This window comes from Passer montanus, unplaced genomic scaffold (assembly GCF_014805655.1).
Source record: "Passer montanus isolate IOZ18808 unplaced genomic scaffold, ASM1480565v1 scaffold20, whole genome shotgun sequence".
NCBI classification, from domain to species: domain Eukaryota; kingdom Metazoa; phylum Chordata; class Aves; order Passeriformes; family Passeridae; genus Passer; species Passer montanus.
Window position 1 is genome coordinate 5646672 of NW_024366592.1, and position 22843 is coordinate 5669514.

Below are 22843 nucleotides of genomic sequence, written 5' to 3' on the forward strand. Positions count from 1 at the left end.
TGGGTGGGAAGGAGAAAGTTGCGGCACACTTTTTATTCCCGTCTCCTCTGCAGACGTTTGGGAGCGTGAAGGGAGGATGCTTTTTTTTTTTTTCCCTTTTTTTTTCTTTTTTTTTTTTTTCCCTTTTTTTTTCTCCCCCCCCACCCCCCCGCTTCTTCTTTTCCCTCCTTTCTGCTGAATTATTCATATTGTCAGTGGTGAAGCCAGGACTATTAGCATGCATCAGACATGCTGTTTGTCTGTTTGCTAACATTCTTCATTCAAGACTTGTTAACTACCAGACAAGCTTAACACGCTTCTCTTTTCTCCCCTCCTCTCCTCTTTCCCTCCGTCTCTCCCCCCCTCGCTCCCTCCCTCGCTCCCTCCCTCCCCTCTCTTCTCCCTTCCCTTCTGCCTGCTCTGCTCCCTTCCCTTCGCCGCCGTCCCTGCCACCCCTCGCAGCCGCCCATTGTTGCCGGCGGGGCCGGTGCGGGCGCGGGGCGAGGCCGCCTCTCGCGGGCCTGCCCGGCCGCCTCTGCCGGAGCCTGCCGCCCGCCTTGCCGGGACTGCGGGAACACCCAGCGCCGCATCCACCGGCCGCCGTCCCGCCCTGCCCGGGTAAGCTGCTCCCGCCGGAGCGCGGGGGGATGCCAAGTGGGAAAATCAAGTTTCGGGAACTACGTGGGGATCGGCACATTGGCTCGCGTCTGCCTGGTAATTTATGATTAACCAGGAGTGCGTTATCAGCCCGGCGAGGTGCGGGCTCGTTCGGGAGGATCGCTTTGCTGCCTATTAAGGATGTGATAGACTAATATTTGCTATTGTTGCTGTTTTTTAGGTTCTCTTCTCCCTCTCTATCGAGTCTGCCCCTCCCTTCGCTAGCCTGTTTAAAACCAGCAAGCTTCATTTTCTTAGCAGACAAAGGTCGATCACAGCTTTTATTTCTGAATGCAAATGTTCTAGGACTTGTGCCAGTCCTGCCTTCATTGAGCACAATATAACTGCTTTCCTGAATGGCGCTTCCCCCTTCCCTTCTAAAAAATAAAAATAGAAGGGAGCCTAAGAGAAGAAACAAAGTTGGGCGGTGCAAGTTTTTTACATTTATTTAATATTTCAGTCAGTGTGAAGCATTATTAAGCATCCCTGTGCAGAGCAGCTGTACCGTAGCCACCAGCCAGTGCATGGGGTTTATTTGTAGGGACACATACGAGAGAAGGGACCTGGTGGCATTGCTCAACTCCTGGCTTTGCAGGTAACTATCTGATGCTCTTCAATGATTGTATCTCATCGCAATTACATTTCCTGATTTTCTTAGCAGCATGAATTTGAACATAAATATTTTCATCATTCATGTTTAGATTTTTTTTATACCTGGAATTGTTCAGTATTAGTTTCTAATTACCATTTTTATAATATATTTTAAAATACTGTTTTTCAAGGCCTTTAAAGGTCCATAAGTGCCAAAAGTGTATTTTCTTTTTATCTTTTACGTATGCGATCTGGCACATGCTCACGCACACTCCCACTCTTTTTCTCTTCGGGTGTTAATGAAGGAATTTATTTTAAGTAGAATACTTAAATATTAGAGTAATGCCATTTATAGACCAAAGTAGTATGTGGATAGAGATGTACTGAGTTAGGCGCAATTTGACAGATAGTTAAACACTTAGGATTTATTACTACTGTGAAATTGCCAGACTTAATAGGTATTTTCAATTCTTTATATAGACTAATCTATGTGGAAATTAAAGTATCTGAAAATAAATATATTTCAGGACACTTTATGAGGAAACTAGTCCTTTCATATGTGTTTCTAAACCAAAATGCTTTTTCTGCACAATGGAAAAAATGGGAGGCTTGTGTAAAATATTTTAATATTTTCCTGTTAATTTTATTTATGTCTAGGATTTAAAGTAAATAACAGACCAAATACAAATAAGTTCAGGCACTTTCTCTGCAAAAAATTAAACAAAAAACCAACTAAATAAAACCTCCCAAAACCACCCCAAAATAATTTGAAAATACCTAGTGACTTATAAAAAAATAATTTTAAATTCAGGCCATTGACAGCATTGTATCAAAACCATCTCCGTATTGGCATTGCATTAGAAGTGTTTTATGGCAACATAAACTGAAATACAACTCATAACTGTGAGTAGTAAAGCAGTATTTATTGGCTGATCATGCTCAAAGTAACTAGAGAATATTTTAGTGAACTGTGTAGATTAAGAAAGGAATTTAGGAGCATATGGCTTGGTGATAGCTAAAATTAATTTCTTCAAAGTAGTTTTTAGAGGCCTGTAGCAGCTACATGGTACAATGCTAATAAAATACTAGTTGAGGGTTCACAAACTGCTGAACACTCCTCACTGAGAAATTTCAGAGTACTCGGCAATACTGCTCCTAATGATGCTATTTATCTAAAGAAATTTTTTTTTTTTTTTTTGGATCCTTAGCTTGTAATACTTGGGGGCTGTTTTGTTGATGAGGACTAGCTTAAAGGAATATAAAATTGTTTCTCACATATTAGTTCATTATTTTGTGGAGACTTGCTAGAAATTACTTCTGCAAGTAAAAGAAGCAGAATTGCCTGGTTTATTTCACAGTGAGGGTTTCTATAAGTATGCTGAACATAGCAGTGTATAAAGACCACGTGCATGTTAATTGAAGAGGGATTAAAATCTGTTCATTAGATTGGCAATTTCCAGGGTTTAAATTCAAAATTATTTTTAGTCTGTAACTTGAAATGTAACTGCTGATAAAACTATTCAGTCCCTCAGATGAATGTCTTCAGAAATTATGCATGTGAGCTGGAGCATTTACATTTTCAAAGTGTTTTGTGTTGGAGTGCCAAGATTCTCGTACAAAATGTTTGGTGCATGTAATGAAAAATGAAAAGCATAGACAATACTTTGCTTAATTAAAAGATTTATTTTATAGCTGGCTAGGATGAAATTTGGCATATTTTCAGATAAAAATTATGAAGTTTTGCGTATTTTCAGGTAATAATTGAGTGAAACAGAATTAAAATAATCTATGATAGAGCAAGTTGAGTGCAAAATGAGTGTTTCTCCCTCACCTCAATCCTCAAAATGCAGTTTTGTCCTCCGAAAGGAAATTTAAGGAGTTGCTGATAAATGAACTGTCTCTTGTTAGCCTCCCACCTATCTTGGCTGAAAATCTGGCTTTTACCCACTGGTGTGGAGAGCGAGGGGAACACAAGGGTGAGGTCCCTGTGTTCCAGGCCTGAGAGGGGTGCGGAGTGCTGGGCAGAGCCGCGCTCCGTGCGTGGCACAGCAGTGATCCCACAGGAGCAGGATCTGCAGGCAGGCGGGCTACCTTGGGAGCCTTACTGCCACAGATAGCAACTGGGCCATCTGGCTAAACTTTTGAGAATTAATTGCAATTTCGTCCGGATGAACGTTGCCAGGTTGGGATCAGGGTACGAGAGATTTTATTGTGGGTAAAGGAGAGGAGGAGGAGGCGGAGAGGAGAAAGGGAAAGAGAAGGGAGCAGGAGTTAGCTCTTCTAGATGTGAGTGCAGTCCGGGGTTCTCGTCTTTGTTGAATATGTGAGATGAGTGGGACTGTGAGGCTGGATTGTATTTTGTGTGGCTCTGTGGGTACAGCACTGTCTTCTCATAGTACATGCCAAGTATTCATAAACCTTCGGTAGCAGATAAGCAGAAATAAAAGGAGTGGAAGGAATGCTTTTTTTTCATCTAGTTTTCTTTGGGGAAAAAAAAAAAAGGTTGGGGTTTTTTTTTTGGGTTTTTTTTTGGTGGTGGGGGGGAGGTAATTCACATTCACTCATTGCTTCATCAGCTCCCCTGCGAGCAGAATGGGTTCTGTGCTGCACTCAGCCTCCATCCGTGTGCCACATGTTCCATAAACCTTGGCAGGGCCTTGGTGCTCAGAGTCTGCCGTGCACATGGGTGCTCAGGGCAGGGGCAGGCCCGTGATCGTGACACCTTCCCTCAGGAAAATGGAAATGTGCTCTAATTAGGCATTTTTCCTGCTAACTGCATCAGTCCCTCGCAGCTTGAAGCAGGTGCTGGTAATCAGCCCTCCCTCCTCCCCCTGCAGTGGTGGTGCTTGTGCAGGTCTGAGATGCACAACAAAGCCACGCTGCCACAGTCCTAAAGCTGGTTTATGGTGCCTGTACCTGTCCGAGAAGGGGGGAAAAATAATTTAAAAATAGGACTGCATGTGTTTTGTTTCTCAAATAAGACACACTGTGGAGCGTGTTCCTTCATAGCTGCATGCGTGTTCGTGCAGTGTGTGCTCGCCCAGCGCGTTTGATTGTCGCAGAGATAAGTGTTCATTTATTCAGTGTGTGTGCAGCTAGACTCACGTTTGCAGCCAGAAGACAAAAAGTTGGAATCCCTGTAGCCAGCACAATAGGCGTTCCCCAGCAGTGATCCCAGCAGATAGAAAATGGACGGGTAGGTGTTTGGAAGTGCACACGCACTTCTGCAAGTCCTGAGTTTGTCTGCTCTAAACTGTGCTGGGCTGTGCAGATCTGTCCTTGTTTATGCATCTGACTCCATACCTGAGCTACGTTGAATTCTGTTGAGCTGAGTTTGATGGCCTTTGGAGCAATCCCCCTCCACCAGATATTCACTAACATACTCTGTGTGCACATTTGTGGAATCACTAATAATTCTGGCCTGTAACTTCTCACCAGAGAGCGAACCAGCCCGTGATTCTCTTAGCACTGGTGCAGAAATCTGTCCACAAGTATTCCTCTGCACTCACAGAGGATATTTTAAATCTCCAGTTCGAGAAGGGTTTTATTTAAATTTGACTTATGATCTCCAAAATAGAATGTAATTCTGTTCAAGACACCTTCATTTGTAGAGGGATATGTAGGAATAAAATGCTCAGGATCAGGCCCTTTGCAGCCTGTCTTTAAAAAAAAATATACCATCAAATATGAGATCTCATAATTTTGAGTTGTCCTTTATAAAAACTGTCTTTTTTCACAGATTAATGTTACCATTTATTTAGTAGTTGTATACTCCTCGTTCTTACATACATTTGAAATTTGCTGTTCTGTACCTCTGGAAACAAAGGATCTGATCCTAAGGCCTCTGAAGGCAACAGGGGTTTTTTCACTGACTTCAAATGGGATTTGGATTAAGACTATATACATAATAGTTTCAAATAAAGATCTGACTGCTACAGTGGTTTTCAGGGTCTTTCACAAAACTTTTCAAAACTCTCATTAAAATTGTCTAGGCATGATGCTCCAAAATACACATCTAAGCATGAATCATATTTGGTGTTTGGCTTTAAAAAAAAAAAAGGTGGGGGGGGGATTCTCCAAAGAGCTTTATCTCACTGGTGCTCCAAATGAGTGTTCTATGAATAAAAAAGAGGGAATGCTGGGTCAATATTTGGTATGTAGCTGATGCATTACCTTATGCATTCTTTATTTAAATTAGGGCAGCCTTTTTGGAAGGAGTCTATAGATCTGAGATGGCAATGTACTGCCTATTTATTTTTACACACGTACATTTAAATTAACCTCAACCGTCGTATCCTGTTATCTGCCAAGGAAAACATTTAGCTCCTGTCCAATCTGTGTGGAGTTTCAAAGTGATTTGCTCTTTTCAAACTTGTTAAAGCGCAAATAGAAAAGTAAATTGCTTTGCATACCGATCGAACATTTTGCAAAGGGGAGGGAAGAGGAGCTAAGGAAAAACGAATTTACTATTATAATAACCAATATACCTTTATCAAATATTAATTAAGTCATCATTTTCTACAGCCCTTGATTGATTGCATTTGAATTGCTGACTGATATTTTGCCATACTTTAAATCTGAAGGACACTTAGCATGTTGCCCATTTATTCAGATACCTTCACACAGATATGTTTGCTGTGGCATTCATTCAGCTCCTGAAGTTCTTTTGTCAATGTAAGCAGACATTTCCAGAGGACAGGCCAGCTACAATTTCAATAATAAAAGAGTTCACATGGTTTTATAACTACAGAGGCGAATATTTTTGGAGTGCCAAATTAGAAAAAATAGTACTATTTAGACTGCTGTTGTTTTCTTTATTTTTCTCTGATTTTTTTTCCCTTATTTATGTAGTTTCAAAAGTAGAAAAGTACCCTGCAAGCAGGGGCTAGAAGACAAGGAGCAGCACCATCGAGTCTATTTATTTTAATGCTGGGTGGACAGGCTGCTGAACTGAGCAGATTAGAGAAATATGTGAGAGCAGAGCATTTTTGTTTCTCACAGCCCTGCTAGGCCAAGGTGTTTCACTCTGCATTTAATTCCTCAGAGAGTGGAGTCAGATTGAGGGGCCTGTAAAAGTGATCACCAAATGCTGGTTTTTTCACACAAGTTAGGTTATTATTTCTGAAGCACTGCTCGTGGAATCACAGTGGCATAGGTGATCGAGGAGGGGCTGTTCTGTGCGAGAGTTCATTTGCATTTTCATCTGCAGGGTGTAATAACCATAAAGCAGCTACAAATATTGACAGTGTCTCAGATGGACAGTTGTTTCAGTTCAGGCAGTTCTGTGTTGGTGAACATGAAGCTTTGACATGGACTTCTAAATGCATTGGCAATCTTTTCAGAGCTGCTTGTGCTTTTTATTGGAATGCAGTCTGCAAAAGGCTAGGAAGGCTGTTTTGTTGCATTCAAGAGATTTTGATCGCTGTATTTGTTTTGCTACCCAAACACAAAGAGCTCTGGTATATTTACTTCTACATTTGTATATACAGCAAGTATCATTTTCAAAAGATTTTCCTCTTTGATAAATCATTCTTTATTTTCTTATTTTTTATGTATATGTTTATTTTTCTCTCTGGTTGCAGACTTTTTTTTTTTTAAGAAAGGAGAGTTCTCATGATCGTTTTGTTACCTTTGGCAGATAAGATGTATTGTCTAATTTGTCTATAGGAAACAAAATAGTATATCCAGTCCTGAATCAATGGAAAGTCTCCCACAGATATCAGAGGGTTTTGGATTGTACTCTCAAACCCAACTAACACTAATTTAAAAACCTGATGCAGGAAGCCTGAACTCGAATGACTCTTAAAGTACATTTAAAGAATGCTACATTCTGCACAGCCTTAGACTTGGGCAGTGAGCTTTTGTGCCTTCTTGCTTTACCCATTTTAACCCAAGGAGTGTTAGAATGCTGCTTTCTGCCTTTAAGGGACACGGCATCAGTATTCTTCCTAATCCAGCACGCATTTATGAATTGCAGGTGCACAGAAGGAATTGATCACATCCCAAAATGCATGGAAACTCTGTTATAGGCCCAAAGGACATATACAATTTTGCTGCAGGGGTTCATTGCGAGGTTTAGTTTTGGTTTTAATGCAGTGTGACCTATAGGGGTTTTTTGATTGCTTAGTTATTATGTGAATAAATAATTAACATTTTAAAATTTATTTTTATTAGTAACCATTTTATAAAAACAGTTTTTCAACTCGATCTGTTATGAAGATAGCTAGTTACCAGTTTTTAATTGAAGGTTATACGTTTCTCATTCTATAATTATTATAGAAGGAGGAATTAACATGATCACATGGAAATTTTGTTTCTTAAATGGAGATTTACATTGATGGATTGAAGGTTTAAGGTGCAGATTTACATTTAAATTACATATTACATGACATTTACATTTTAAATTATACTAAAACAATTATTTCTACTGTCTTACTGGTACCTTTGAATGTCTCTATAAAATTATTTCATTTAAAGTATAACCTACATTACTATGTATATGTTTCATGTATGAGATCTGAGTATTTTTTGTATGAGTGTGCTCCTGTTTGGTGTAAATAAAAGTGAAGTTGCATGTACAGTATTCACATGTACACATTTAAGATGCTATTTAGCACTTACTTAGAGTAGTGATTATAACACAAAATGTTTTTGGGGGTGGTATTTAGCAGCATAAAAATGGTATCTGTCTGGTGCTTGCATTTTGTTTTCCCCAAAATGCTTTCAGGAATCAAAGCTCAGCAGTGTTGCTTAAGAGAAGATAAAGGATTTCTATCTAATTAATTAATTAAAATATATTAAGGAGTAGCAGATGGCTTCAGGTGCAGCCAGCTGGGAACGAGGTGGCCTGGAGTGGGCTGATTTGGGACAGGAAAGCCAGCTGGAAGGTGGCTGTGACTCTTGTAAGGAGCAGGCCAGAGTGGAAGTCGGTGAACACAGAAGAAGTGTAATTTTCTGAGGAGAGCTGCGTGTTTGTGGAGGGTGCCATACCTGTGTGTGTGTGTCCTTGCTGTGCAGGTCCCTTTGGTCCAGGGCACTGCAGGCCATGTCTTGCAATCGGTTTTATCAAGTTGCAAGGAACTTAAAGTATGAGCATAATTCTCTTCCCAAAATAGATTTCTTTAGTGTCAGCTGGATATGGCTGGTTTGCACCCATATAAGGTTCGGGGCTGGACACAGAAGCACTAAAATTCCATTATTGTTGAAATAATTGCTGCAAGCTTTTTAACTTTTGATGCCTGCTGAGCTGAATACGCTGAAGAGTCCACGCAGGCTTGGTGGTGGGTTGGATTTCGCCTGGAAAAGGGGGGGTGAGTGCACCTGTATCCAGTTCCTGAATTTTGTAACTTTTCTTGTTCAGTATGTTCCTCCTGAGATACAATCTAACCTAAAACATTAAATGGAAGAGCAATTGAAGGTTCAGCAGAAGTGCTAACAACCTCTCCTGAACATTAATCTGTGAAAAACTAGTCCTATGCCTTAACTGTGTCTATTAGTTTTAAGGCCGCAAGCAGTGGAAGAACAAATAGAAAAATCTTAGAATTCAATTAACACCAGGAGATCAAGCTGAAAAACCACTTTGCCAGTGCACTTGCAGCCTCCGTTTCAGCTCTGTATGAGCATTTCTGTAGAGTGCTCAGGACAAAAGTTTCCACAGGTGACCAGTAGCTGTTGGGTGGGTCTGCTTCTAATGGTAATTTAAAAAACAGTAAAGCCACTCTTCACAGAGTGATTTTCAGCTTCGTGCTGATAGCTAGTCCAAGGCCTACATAAAGTTTAAGCCCCACTCAAATCACTTCATATAGCCCCCAGCTTTTTTCTGTCTGTCATGTACCATGAGCTACTACTGTAGAAGCCACTGGAAGAAATAATGGGTACAAAGAAAAATTAACACTTCTGGGACTGCAGATTATTTTGATCACAGACTTTATTTAGTCATTCTTCTGTCTTTTCTTATAATGACCTTTACTTTGTGAAATATGCATTTAGACATGCTATTGTCCAGAAATTAGGCCTTGATGGAATGGGAATTGTGATGCCATTGTTTGGAAAAGTGAGTGAGAAGTTGGGAGATTCTTTTTCACTCAGCCTTGGGTATGAGAGTAAGTTTCCTCCTCTTTCCGTGCCTCAGCACCTTCCCTTGTAAGCTGGAGATGAATCTGGTGTTGCCCATGAGATTTCTGGTGTGAGAAACAGCTGATGTCTGAATAAACCAAGTACAGCCAACACACAGCAGAGAACACTGCTCTGGGAAGGGAGAGTTGCTCAGAATGCAGAGTCTGCAGAATTTTGGGGGTCCAGTGCTGCCCTTGCACAAGGGGCATCTTGTAGTCTACATCTGGGGTGTAGCTGCTGTTGTAGGCCTTGACTGCCTTTGATGGAGGCTTTTCCTCATAGCTTTGGGAGGCCTTGCCTCCCAAAATTCACTAGTATTCCTTACCAAAGTGGAAAGGTTATGTATTGCTTGCCATGAGGTTCTTTCATCACCACTATCTTGTAAATTAATCACTCTGTTTTATGCATTGATAAATAATGGGAGAGGCTGAGACACTCAGCATCTACATCAATATACCTGAAGTCAAAATCCAGGTCGGATCTGAACAGCTTGAGAGAAAGATGCTGGGTGAAATTGCCTGGTCTCCTATCCTTCCAGTTTAGGATTCTGCTGCGCAAGTAATTAAAATCTGGTATGTTGATAGCATTTTAAGATTATATGGGGAGGTTAGGTAGATCATTGCCTAAAAAATCCAAAAAAAACCCAATCCCCCCAAACCTTTACAGAATACTAAACAATCACCATGAAAAGTAGAACTTACAAATCATAACATTTTATGTGCTCCCTGCAGAACAGAAAGCTGGGAGGCAACTTTTAAAAATAAAGACATAAGCATATTTTACAGGTTTTGTTTGCTGGATTTTTTTTTTCTCTCTGACAATTCTATTCTTTTTATCCTACTGCTTGCCTAAATGTAATTGAGTTTAGGATTCCTTTCTTTTTGCAGCAGCCTCTCCTCTGTTTGCACTAGGAGCTTGGCTTCTGGGAGGCAGGAGGCAGGTTTGGTGGCTCTGCAGTGGCTGGAGCAGCACATGTCTGGGTCACTCTGTGTCCAGTGTCCATTCCCCAGGAGCGTGGCCACCCTGGAGTGCCCCAGACACACGTGGGGTGCTCAGCAAGGAGCAGCTGAGTGCGCAGAGCCACGCTGCTTCCACCGTGTGGACAGCTCCAGCAGGCCAGGGTGTTTCAGAAATTCCAGAAAGGCTGTTTGGGTTTAGTTTTTCCCTGCATTTTTAATAAATGTGCCTGTGAAAACCAAGTCCTGCAGGTGCTTATGCATAGGACTGACCTGTGCACCCACCTGTAGGACTCTCTGTGTCCTCTTTCCATGTCCTCTCCACCTCTCCAGCACATCTCCTCTCTTCTCATCCTCAGTCATTTGGTGCTGGCTGGCAAACCAGTGCTTTGAACCAAAGGTAGGAATACAGCAGTCCTGCAGCCAGACTTCTCTCCTAGTATTCCTCTGCCCACTTTGGCAGCTTTATAGTCTGATTATTAATGGCTCTGAAAATCTGTGGGTGAGTGCTGCTGGGCCCCTAAGTTGTGGTGCTGGTGTTTATTTTGGTGTCTCCAGCTGGCTCAGGAGTGCTTTTGTTAGCGAGTGGTCCTGGACTCTCATTTCCACTTCCAGGCCCAGCTGCATATGGATGTCCTGAGCACCAGGGGTGTGCAAGCTGGCTGGGGCAGGCAACTCCCCTCCCTTGTTTGCAGTATCAGTTGAGATCAAATGGGAGAAATTAATGTGATAAAACTAAACAGAAAAAGAGGAGGTGTACATGTTCCAGTCTGGACTGTGGAGTTGGGCAGGGTTTGTAGCTATCTACATGAAGTGAGTGCTCTGGGCTTTTCTCATGCTCTTTGCACGAGCCTTCCAAACTTCTATGTTGGATTTTTTGGGTTGTCCCCACTCTTTCTTTCTTCACCCTTTAGGTCAATTGACATCCAGTCTTTCCAGCATTCCTGGTAGGCAAAGCTGTGTTTGCAGGCATTGTTTTGCTCGTGCACCTCCTGTGTGGTGGGTGCCTGCCTTTGACTGATGGGCAGAAGAAGCTCCCTGTTCCTCAGTGAAAGGTGTGCTCAAAGAGATGAGCAGGTTTCAGCAGCCAGGAGCTCCTGGTGCCACAGCCACTGACATGGTTTCAGTGCACTTTTTGAGAAACAGATGTGTCAATTGCTGCAAAAGGAGCTCATTGTCAGAGATAATGAGAGTTGCAAGGACGTGAGAGATCTTAGTTAGGAAGAAAATCAATGGTAAAACAATGTTTCAATCTATAGCCTCAGTAAGTCATTTACTTTTGAAATCTAGGTCTGTTCAGAGGTGAAACCATTTCCATTCAGGTTTTGTTGAATCACGGTATTAGAGTCGTAAGTCAGTGTTGGGAAGGTTTGGTTTTGTTTGTGTAAGAAGCCCTTCCAATAACTCCTCAAACTCCTCACAGCTGTTTTCTTTGTGTCTGATTTTAAAAAGTGGAATTTTTTATAGGATACATTTGAATTTTATTTTGCAATCGGTAAAAGGCTCCTCTTTAGCATGGAATATACACATTGGGGACTATTTAGCTGGAAGCCAATTTTTCTTTTGAGCATATATTTTATGAATAACTTACTAGTATCACTTATTCTTATTGTAGATATACTGCTGTAGATAATGTGATGACTTGTATGACTTGTACCTCTGTAGGAGTTTTGCAAAGACTAACACCATGAGACATTAAACCTCTCCCTAAAATACATGAAAATAAAGAAATAACATAAAAATTTTTCTTTGAGAAACAGAGACAGAGAAAAAAAAATAAAGACAGCTGGGTGAAATATGTTTCTGTTGATTTGAGAATTCATGTTTTATTTTGTCTAGCGATCAATATGCATTTTTTTATTTTTAGAAAATAAAAATACATCATCTGATTTTCAGTTTGAACAAACAGAAGACCTATGTTTCCATATTCCACACGGTTTCATTTTGCACTCCAATTTTAATTTTGTGTTCACGTGTCCAGTTTTCAATACAAACTTCAGTGTTGAAATCCACTGCTTTTGTAAATTTGTCTTTTAAAAGGAGAAAGATGCTGATTTCAGTTCAGATGTGTAAAGCAACAGCCGTGACTCCGTGGCTGCTCCTGGTGAAGGAAGAAGCCTGGTAGCTTCTGGAATGGCAGCGTCAGACCCTGAGTAGTTGTCTCTGCAGTGACCCTGTGCTGGGCTGCTGGGCAGGCTCATCTTCAGCAGCACATGGTGCTCTCCCATCCACTGTACCTCTATTTAATTTGTCTCATCTGTGGCACAGACTGCTCTGAAGAACTCGAGCTTCAGATGAAAATGTAGTTCCCAGGCAGAAAGGAGCTGCAGTAAAAGTAGTTGTACTACTAGTTTGTCCTATGATTAATAGCAAGACTTGCTTAGAAGTTAGTCTTTGATTTCCTCTGTTTAATTGTAGCCCTAAGTGAAATGGGTTTTTGATTTATAGAAAATGCAAAATTAGGTACAGAAAGTTTTAAATTACAGTAACAGTAAAAAATTTCCCACAATAATCATCCCATATTGTTTCAATTCAAAAGAGCTAGGGCTTGATTTGTGTGGGAAAGAATCCATAGCAGCCAAGTTCCACATTTGAAACTGGGGAGAGGGGAGGATCAATTACCCTCTTTTGAGAGTATAAAAATATGCCTGAATTTCACTATGTAATGCTTTTATCATATATTCCCTCTTTGGAAGGGTGTGTGTTGATTAATTAATTTAGAATAGCTCTTTTCTTACATGGATACCCTGTAAAAGCAAGTAGAAAAATTGTGTTCAAACATACAAGAACATCAGTTAAAAAAGCAAAAGCTTTAGGTACAGCAGTGGCTTGTAATCATGATGGAAAACTGATCTGCTCTGTTTTATAATATTTGCATTATGCAGAATGGCCCAATAAACTGTGAAAGCTCTAACACAGTTCAATAACAGTAGCTTTAATAATAGTAGTTTAATTCCTAAGCTACTTTTTGGAAGTTCTGCATGGCTGATCTCACTTTTACTGCACCATATTTGTGTTGACTTTTTCTTTCATTAGACCGCAATGCCTATGTGTGTTTGCAGCACTAATCCTGGATGTTGAGATTCTGGATAGTTAAAATACATTCAGTATCATTGAAGCTCTTCTGGAGTAAATGACTTTGCTTTAACAGATGAGACCAAATTCTGCTCAATTTACATGAATGAATGCTGAAGAACACTGATCTGACCCATGCAAGTTTGCATGCAAGTTCCTGAGAATAGGAGTTTTGGCCCTTTTTTTTTTTATGTGTGTGTTTACCACAACACAGTCAAAAATAATTCTGAAAATAATAATGCAGTTGTTATTCTGTTGGCCAGCTTGGTGGTTTTTAAAATTCTGCTTCACAGTCTCCCCTCCCATACAGTTTTATTTGGAGCACACCGAGTTTACAGTTTGAATGTAAAGTGCTGCTTCTATTCCATTTGATTTGGCATGACTGAGATGTAAAATCTAAACATAAAGCATAGTATTGATCCATTTCTAAGCATTTTCAAATTGTACTGCACTTCTTGGATAATTTATTGTTGTAGGATTTTAAAGTCAGGTGAGCTCTGCATTTGTGCTATAGCCTGACAGTTTAATCAAGATACAAATTTAGAAACAAATCAGCACTGTCTTTTATATAGTGCCTCTAAATCCACGGTAATTTGTACCAGACCTCGGTAACAGGAAAGGATCGCCGTTTCATGCTACCAATACCAGTGGGTGTTGCTCCCCAGCTGCATCTTATAAGGGAAGATGCAAGAGAAATTAAAGGATCCCCACATGCATTTTTCTGTAATGTACCTTTTGCAGAGTACGAGGCTGATGGAAAATTCCCTTGGCTGTAAATAGTGCCATATGTTCTGCACGCTTTAACTCCTACCTTTTGAGAGCACTGGGCAGTTTTCAAGTCAGCTTTCTTTACTTTGTAGTTTTGGAACGTTTTAAAAAACGTAAGCGCTTGTACTCTGCAAACTCAGAGCGGGGAGGGGAGAGCTCGAGTGCTGCTGGTGCCTACCCTGGCTGCCTCGGGACTCTCCCAGAGGCCTGTTTCGGGGAGCTCTGCTGTGCCAGGACATCCCTTGCAGCACGAGCTCGTCCCTGCACGCCGAGCTCCAGCGTATCCGAGCTATAGGCTGAGGCTGTGTGCACTGGCAGCACAGATGGAGTGTGCTCTCATTAGGACTGTTTGTTGCCTGTTGGAACACACAGCATATTTCTACCGTGGCATCAACAGTTTCTAAGAACTGAGGTCAAAATAAACAGGTTGCAGTTGGATTCAGGAACAGTCTGGGAAACAACTTAACATTCCCTGCTTCGGCATAACCATATTCCTAGATAGGTGGGTAAAAAGGCATTCTCAAAGCAAGGGCTCATCTGAATTGATGCTTAGTGTATGCAGACCAGCGTGGAGTTGCAGAGGCACAGCCAGTAAATTTTCTACAGATATTGGCAAAATTTTTTTTGATATTGACCTTATTTTAAATAAGTGAGCAAATTTGAGCCCAGCACTCCTGCACTGTTTCTTCTGGTCTTTGTAGTGCTTGAGCAAAGTGAGAGTGATGTCCCTGTACCCGTTTGGACGGTGCCTGTTCTCACCAGGCCTCGGTCTCCTGAGCAGGTGCGGGTGTTGCCGAAGGGCCTGGCATGGGGGGCTGTGGGCAGGAGCAGGCCTGGGGCTCTGGCAAGCTTCCTGGAAGCTGCTTGGAGTTGCTACTGCCCCAAACTCCCCTCCCCACCCCACCCTTTCCCTGGGGATTAGTGCTTCCTCAGCAGAACCCGCACCTGAGCTGCCTCGTTGCAAACCCGCAGGTCCTGCTCCGGCCCTTGGAGGGGCACGGCTCACTGCTGCTGCCGGAGGTCTGAGCCCGTGGATTCAGCATGGAGAGCCCTCATCTCCAGCAGCCAGCTGCAGCAGACCACTGGGAAAAGGGAATAGTGATGGCGAGATTCACCAGTGCCTCTTCCACAGCTGGTAAGTTTTCACAGGATCAGCCCATGCACACACTCACGGTCCAGGTGACAGCCTGGCCCCACAGGCATGAGTGAGTTTTAGCCAGCCAGGGTTTAATTTTTAGCCTGCAAAATTTTATGAAAAAGGACAAATACTTGTGGTGATTTTGGCTTGAGTAGAGATGTAAATAGATTTGCTTCCTGACAGAATCAGCAACAGTCACTTGTAAGGGTTTACTCATATTAACCTGGTCACAGTTCATTTGCAGCCAGAGGAACTATCCTGTTTGTTGAGCTGCAAACACACAAAGGTGTTTGTACAATCTGCTAGATGTTAAAAAATGTTCTCACGGGATTTGGGGGTTTTTGGGCAGGGAGGGTTGAATCTAACTCTAGTTTCGGTGGTTAAAATTTTTTAAAAGTATTTTTTCTCCTTTTCAGAAATGAAACATTATTGAGCTGTATGGTATGCATAACAGTAAATGGCTAATACAGATATGTGTAGTGGAGTAGTGAAAAGAGGTGTCAAAATAATTACAAAAATTTTGAGGACTGATACGGAAAGATGTGTATAATTCTCTAAAAGAAAGGGTAAAAAGGAAAGGGTAAAAAAGAAAGCCTTCCCACATTCTTTGCTGCTACCAGTTTACTGCTGTTACCATTCTTACTTCCCATGGCACGAGGCATTCAGTGGTCTGTATTACAGCCACATAATAATATTATCATCCCTTACTTTTCTGCAGTGACAGGGAAGCAGCATTTCTAGAGTACCTTGTTTATAGGACTGTCTTAGTGTCTCCACGAGGTTTTCTTGGCTCTTGCTGCTGTTCTCCATATGCTTCTACACAGTTTTGTGTGTAACAATGTGCCTTTCCATCCTTGACCCTGGCAGGTCTTGTGCAGCCTCATTCATCCTGACCCACCACCTCTTCCCTGCTCACAGACAGCTGCTGAGTCTCAAGCTCTTCACTGACTGTGAATGCAGTTGGGAACACTCTCCTCCCCCCCACTTTTAAGTTGGCTCTCAAAGCCCATCGCAGATGGTCTGTACCTCATACATAATAAAGATTTTTTTTTTTTCTTCTGAGGCGGGTTTGTGTGAATGTGAGAGGCAGACAGTCTGGCAAGCTTAGACCTGTGTTTTTATATTTTTTTCTAAGTGAGCCTTGAGGGATTTGTTTGCCATAATTTGAAACCCCTTAATAGCTTATGGAGCTCAGTAATATCTTGGTTCCAGAGGAACCTGATTTGTCCATTTGATATTTTCTAAGGGGAAGTTATACACATTGGCAAAATGGAGTTAGGGCCCAGCTGGACAAGACAAAGAAATTAAGCAGAAGCATTCCAGGAGCTAAAGCAGTTGCTTTAGGCAGGTGGTCTTCTAATAACAGTATGGTAGGTTTGTGCTAAGTGTGTGTGTGAGTTGCTTTGGGGTCCCCTGTTATAGCTGTGTATTTCAAACTACTTGTAATACTTGTTTCAGTGAGTTCCTTCTGTCCTATTTTCAGACTTGAGCTGTAAAGTCTGTGTACCAAAATGTCCCCAGGACCTCATGTAGGAGTCTAAGGAGCATTTTCAAATGTCATATAATTTGGGTTCTAGGTAGCTCAACACTGCTGCTTCTTAGCTCCCTTGTGTGTGGTTGTATTGGTGGTGTTATGCTCAGCATTCCAGTAGCCATCAAAACAGGTCCATGTGTGGAAATCTGCTTCATGGGCCAGGCTGCCAGTGGCTTCTGGGTTTCTGTTCTGATGGAAGCTGCCATAGGGCTCTTCCTGATCTCTGCACTGTGCTTGGGGAGCTGAAAATGTAGAACATATGCAGGAGGAAAGTAATCGAAATACATTTATACCAGCAATTTCAGCAGTAGTTTTGACCTCAGTGAGAAAAGATATGTCAAGGTGAGATACGGAATTGTATGTTTTAAAAGATAAGGGAAAAATGTCCTAAACTAAATTGGATTTTGTTCATGATGAGGAAAAAATTAACAGGTATTTCATTCCTCTGTTGTGCATGTTAAATGCTCCGTGTATGTGTGTGTGTTGTTACTTATTCTATAGAACAATAAAGTCCAAAACCAACCTATGAGCTGTAGAGTATCTCCTGAAATATTTTGGAGTTCAATTGTCTGAAGCTCTTGGCTCTCAGAGGGAAAAAAAGTCCCACAAGTGTCAGATAAGACACTTTTCCAGGGCCTGAGGGGTGTCAAGAGTAAGGGTGTCTGAAAAGTGAACAGAGCAAGTAAAATTTTTTTAGAAGAGATGAGCTCCAGAGAACATTCCAGTTAGGCAGCAGTGGTCAGCAGTCATAGGCTCATCATTCAGAGTGGAAGGACCTTGGGAGCCATCTAGTCCAGCCTCCTGCTCAAAGCTTGGCCAGCTGAGACCAGGTGGTTCAAGGTTTTGTTCAGTTAGGTCATGAAAGCCTCTGAGTATGGATTCTGCACATCCTTTCTGTGCAGCCCCTTCCACTGCTTGCCTGACTTCATGGCAGAAGGGTTTTCCATTGTTTCTAACCTGAACTTTTTGTATTTCAGATTCTGTCTGTTGTCCCTTGTTCTCCCACCACACCCCACTGTGAATAACCTGGCTCTGACTTCTCCTAGCCTCCTGTTGGGTGTGGAGGGACTGTCACCAAAGCCTGCTCAAGTCCCTTAGCCCCTTCTCACGGGGCTGATGGCCATCATGGGGATCCCTGTCATTCTGCCTACACTGCAGCATTGCTCAGCAGGCTGAGGAGTGGCACAGGAGCCTCTCAGGACAGTGCTGGGGCTAACCCATGCTGTCCCATGGGATGCTGGCACCAGGACAGGCAGAGTGGCTCCCTGTGAGCCACATCACCCTTGTCCAGCCCCTTTAAGGGGTGTGGGTGTTTCTGCTGACCATCTGCTGGAGGCAGTGCCACGAGCTGATGCTGTTGGCTGGCCTTGGCCTTCACAGCAGATTTCTGGGTTAATAGTGTGGCGTTACTAATTTCAGGTATTAATGTAGAAAAATATTAGCTTGGATTTGAAAATCATGCCATAGTTTAAATGCTAGAAGATGTTAGAGCACTGTAGAGTTTCTCTGCAGGGTGGTTTTTGAGCTGCTGAGATACAGGTTTTAAGCATAAAACACAACAGTTAGAGATATACTTAGTCTTAAAAATTGTTAGGTGTCATGTAATTGCATAACTGCAGAATCCAAGGCTTTAAGAACAATACTGAGTATCATGAAATTGTGATTTGATTTTAAAATAAAGCAAGATCTATAAGATCAAGAGTCTGCTGCTTTTGTAAAGCAAATGTTCATCTAAGAGGGTTTTTTTCAAATAGTGAACCACATCTGTAAAGTTCTGAAATGATAGCTGCTATTATGTGCTCATCTGCTTAGCACAGTAATTAAAGTATACATTAATGCTCTGAGACACGTGTTTAGAAGTATGGATTGAAATTAATCACCCTGCCCCTATAGAAATTGCTTGATGAGTCCAACAGCATATGTGTTGCTATAGAAAGCTGTGAGTTAGTGTATTGTACATGGGTACAGTTACATTTAGCATTTCACATGCTTTATTAACTATAAATACAAAAATACATTTAATTTTATTAAAGCTATGGAGTGATGTTATTTACATATTTTTCCAGTGTGGGACAAGCATTTTTACAGGTAAAACTTGCACTGTAGAAGCTACCAAAGATGCAGTTGCCAAGCTGCTCAAATACTGCTCACAGAGTCTTTGAGGTGTCTGCAAGCATTGTGTGAGCAGGGCAGGAGGAATTCCTGCCTCTGTGAGGTGTGGCTCACCCAGGGCCAGCCTGGCACATCCACAACAGGTCCCTTGTGGAGCACCAGGTGCAGGATGGGCTTGTGCCAAGCTGAGCTGTGTGGAGGAGGCCCTTGCCTGCTGAGAGAGAGTGATAATTCTGCATTCACTGATGAGTTTTATTGTAGATTTAAGCTTGCAATGTTAATTCCACCTCCAGCTTCCTGGGCATAGGACGCAGTTGTCCTGAGGAAGTCTCCAGTGTGAGTTTACAGCCTGTGCAATTACCAAGTGGGGTGCCACCTCAGCCTGTACCCTGGTTACTCTGCCTGCCAGAAAATCTTGGTGATAAATATTCCACAAGAGGCTTGAGAGGCCGTGGTGTCACCCTGGCACCGGCCAGTTCAGCAGCTCAGGTTTGCTCTGTTACTTTACGGGCTATGTGAGGTAGAAGTGGAAGAGCAGGCGCTGCAATGCACATGGTGTGCAGCTCAAAGCTCTGCTTCTGTCCTGCTGCCCCATGCAGGGATGCTCTGCTTCCCCAGCCCGTGTAGGGAGCAGCTGGAGAGCTGCTGCTTTTCCTGGTGGCACAGTGCAGTGTCCCAGCAAAGAGCACCGCTCCGTGCTCCATTGTGAAGCCCGTGGATTGAGAGAGGGAGGCAGCCAGCAGCGGGTTGAGGACACAAAAAGAACAGAATCCTCATCTGGGGGATTGCTTGAGATCCACCACCCTTGTGAACTTAAAATATGTGCACAATAAATGTCTTGTTCTTCCCTGCTTGCAACTCCAACATACAACCCAGTTTAAAAAATTGTTGTATTCACAAAACTCTGACTTCTGTACTCTCACTGGTTTACGTACCTCTTGTGTGCTCAAGATCTGAATGCAGTGTGCAGGCAGCCTTTCTCTTGCAGCTAATATTGATATCCTGCCCCAGAGTTACAAAAGCAGTGTTAAGAAAACCCTTTCAGACATTTACTGCTTCAGTTGATACATATTTGCCTGTTTCTGGGTGGTGAAAGTTGTTATTTTATTATTTTTGCAGCATATCAGCCTGGATGTAGTCACCCTGTCAGGAGTGTAAAATCTACAGCAGAAATTATTTTAATGCTGGAAAAGCTCTTACTCGTCTGAACCATCATTCAAAATGCACAGTGAAAGTTGCCAAGCAGAAGTTTTCCATCCCACTGTCTGCAGGACTCCTGCAGGTCTTCTTATGCTTAAGGTAAGATTAAAAATAAACAGCAGATAACTTCGTTGCAAAATAGAAGCTGGTGCAAAGCATGAAGGTATCATTCAGAGCAGAGAGAATTCTCTTTGTGTATTGACCCCTGTCTATAGGAGCAATGGCATTGTTGGAAAATTTCAGTGCAATATTTGTTTAAATAATCAAAGCAGAAAGAACAATAAGCCCAAGTTTACTACCAGAATTAAATATATATAAATGTATATATGTATATATAAAGAAATTGCTCAGTATTAACAAATAAAAGTATGTATTAAGTTTTCTTTATTCTTTTGAATAAATTTGAAAATATGTGTCAAAATACGGAAGTGTTTAATTATGAAAAGTAAGTGTTGGTATAAGCAGGGAAAGTAGGAACCACTGTCTAGGACGTATTTTGTTTTGCTTAGCTCCTGAGAAATAGCTGCAATATAGAAATAGCTGCAATATAGAAATAGCTGCATAAGCTGTGTACAAGTTATGCCATTGTTTGTTCTTAGAGTTTTTCTTTTGTGTTTTGTAATGGTGTCCATTACATTCAGTGAATTAAACTCTTCCAGTGTGTTTCCTTATTTCTCTGTCAATGTAGCTGGGGTGTCATCAGGATCCCTTCTCCATGACTGTAGTCATAGGATTTTATATAAAGAGCATTTTCCAGAGGCTATCAGTATGTTCTCTTATACATGACTTTTTTTTCTTCGGTTTGTTTTAGGTCATATATGTAACTAAAACACATTCCAGAAACTTTGTTTTCTAAATGTGTGTTGGGCACAGTTGTTAATGTTGCAGGTGTTCACATTCAGGGCAATATAAAATGCTGCTTATGATAAATGAAAAATAATGGAATGCTCACTTTGTAGCCCTAGGAGTTTGGCCTGGGCCTACAAACAGACATTATTTTTCATTTGTTTATAGACAGACAAGTTTATAATTAAGACAGTAATGGGCATAAGCATTCTTGCAGCCTTTGTAGCTCATCTTTCTTGTAAGCATCAAAGAGAATATTTGTGGTAGAACGCACAGTAATAAGTGTGGGGGAATCAACAGCTTGCAGATTCATTTATTTATTGATTGGAGCTGGTTATCCCCTATCCTCCCATCATCTGTGCCTCTGCAATAAAGGCAAAGCATGCCTATTTTCTCTCATTGCTATCACTTCAAATGCTGTAGATAAGAACGATAGATGGACACAAGTACCACACTGTGCACCCCAGAACACCAGAGGTATTAATGAGCACAGCAAAGACTTGTGTAACCATTACATCAGTGTCCTATTTCTGGAAATGACTACTGTAAATTACCATTTGGCTGAGGAATCCATCGTGCTGATCTGGAGCCTGCATGGCCCAACTGTGGATTACATCAAGCACATGAAAAAGCTGCCCAGGAATCCTGGCACAGAATGATATTGTTTTGTTTTGCATAGGAAACCTGTGTGTTCATGCATACATGTTATAAATATGTAATGTGGTTTGGATTGCCTGTGTCTGAGGGCAGAGCCCTGTATGTGGCAGATCTTTTAACTTCAGGGGTTGTACATCTTTTATGTCAGCTCTGAGGCAGCTGAGATGAGCTGAAATGTCAGTCTTGGGGGGTCACTGGTGTGTGAGAGTTGCCACAACACAGTTTCTCTAAGAGCCCTTAGAGAATCTATTATGTGATTCCTCTCACAGCTTGGTCCAAAACATCTTGTGTTTATTGGCTGTGAAGCCCATTTATGTCTGCATCACCTGGGGACAGCAGTCTGGGGCTGTGTGTCTGATGAAAAGGTACTTGGGGGTCAGGAGTTTTGAGGCCTTTAATAATTATCTAGAGGGATGACTTCTATTGAGGAAATGTTACCAGTTTGATGATTTTTGTCATGGTTTATGTCTTTAGTTAGTGCCAGCAGTGTTGAAAAGCTGAGATTTGTGTGTCCATATATTTTACACTGAATTTAAAACACAAATATCTCATCATAAGAAACTTCTTTTTAAAAATGGAGAGAAAGAAAAAACATCAGTCTGGTTTAAGTGGTGGTTGTTCTTGTTAAGAAAACAGTGAGTTATTACTGCTACCTCTGACATATCTAAATCTAGTAAGACATGTTATCTCTTTAGGACTAGACCTCAGAATAAATTACAACATCAGAAACAAAATTAAAATCCTCTAAAACTTGATCCTCATGTATTTTTAAGGAAGTGGTCTATTGCAAGAACTCTAATGTATGAAGTCTTGTTAAGATTAAAGTCTCTGGAGTTCATTTTTTGAGGAAGAAACCCATTTAACAATAAAACAATAAAATCAGGTAATGCCAAATGGTATTGTCACAAATAGTTAAAATAAATTTGTATTCAGAACATCATCAGTGTATACAATAAATAATAGCTGAGAGGAAAGGCTGACCCCACGCTTGTTAAATTGCTTGAAAGTTAATTTGGATGTGTTCAGGTGAAGGAAGAGGTTTGGTTGTGTGGGATTTTTTTTCCCTCAGCTGCAGTTTTCTTTGTAATTCCACAAGAAATGGAATAATTTGGGCTTGTCAGACCCACCTGAGAAAAGCAGATGCCCTTGTACACCAGTGATCTTCACTCAGCTGGTGAGCAATGAACACAGAGAATGGACAGTGCAGTTGCTCCA

General features: G+C 41.5%; 1 long non-coding RNA gene across 1 annotated transcript in view; it reads left to right on the forward strand.

Annotated features, from left to right (window-relative positions):
• Positions 1 to 415: 415 nt before the first annotated feature.
• LOC120501731 overlaps positions 416 to 22843 on the forward strand; it is a 90148-nt gene continuing 67720 nt past the window's right edge. The window contains exons 1-3 of the long non-coding RNA XR_005627384.1: positions 416 to 597; positions 15114 to 15276; positions 20045 to 20224. This is a non-coding gene — a long non-coding RNA (uncharacterized LOC120501731). The remainder of the gene's footprint in view (positions 598 to 15113; positions 15277 to 20044; positions 20225 to 22843) is intronic.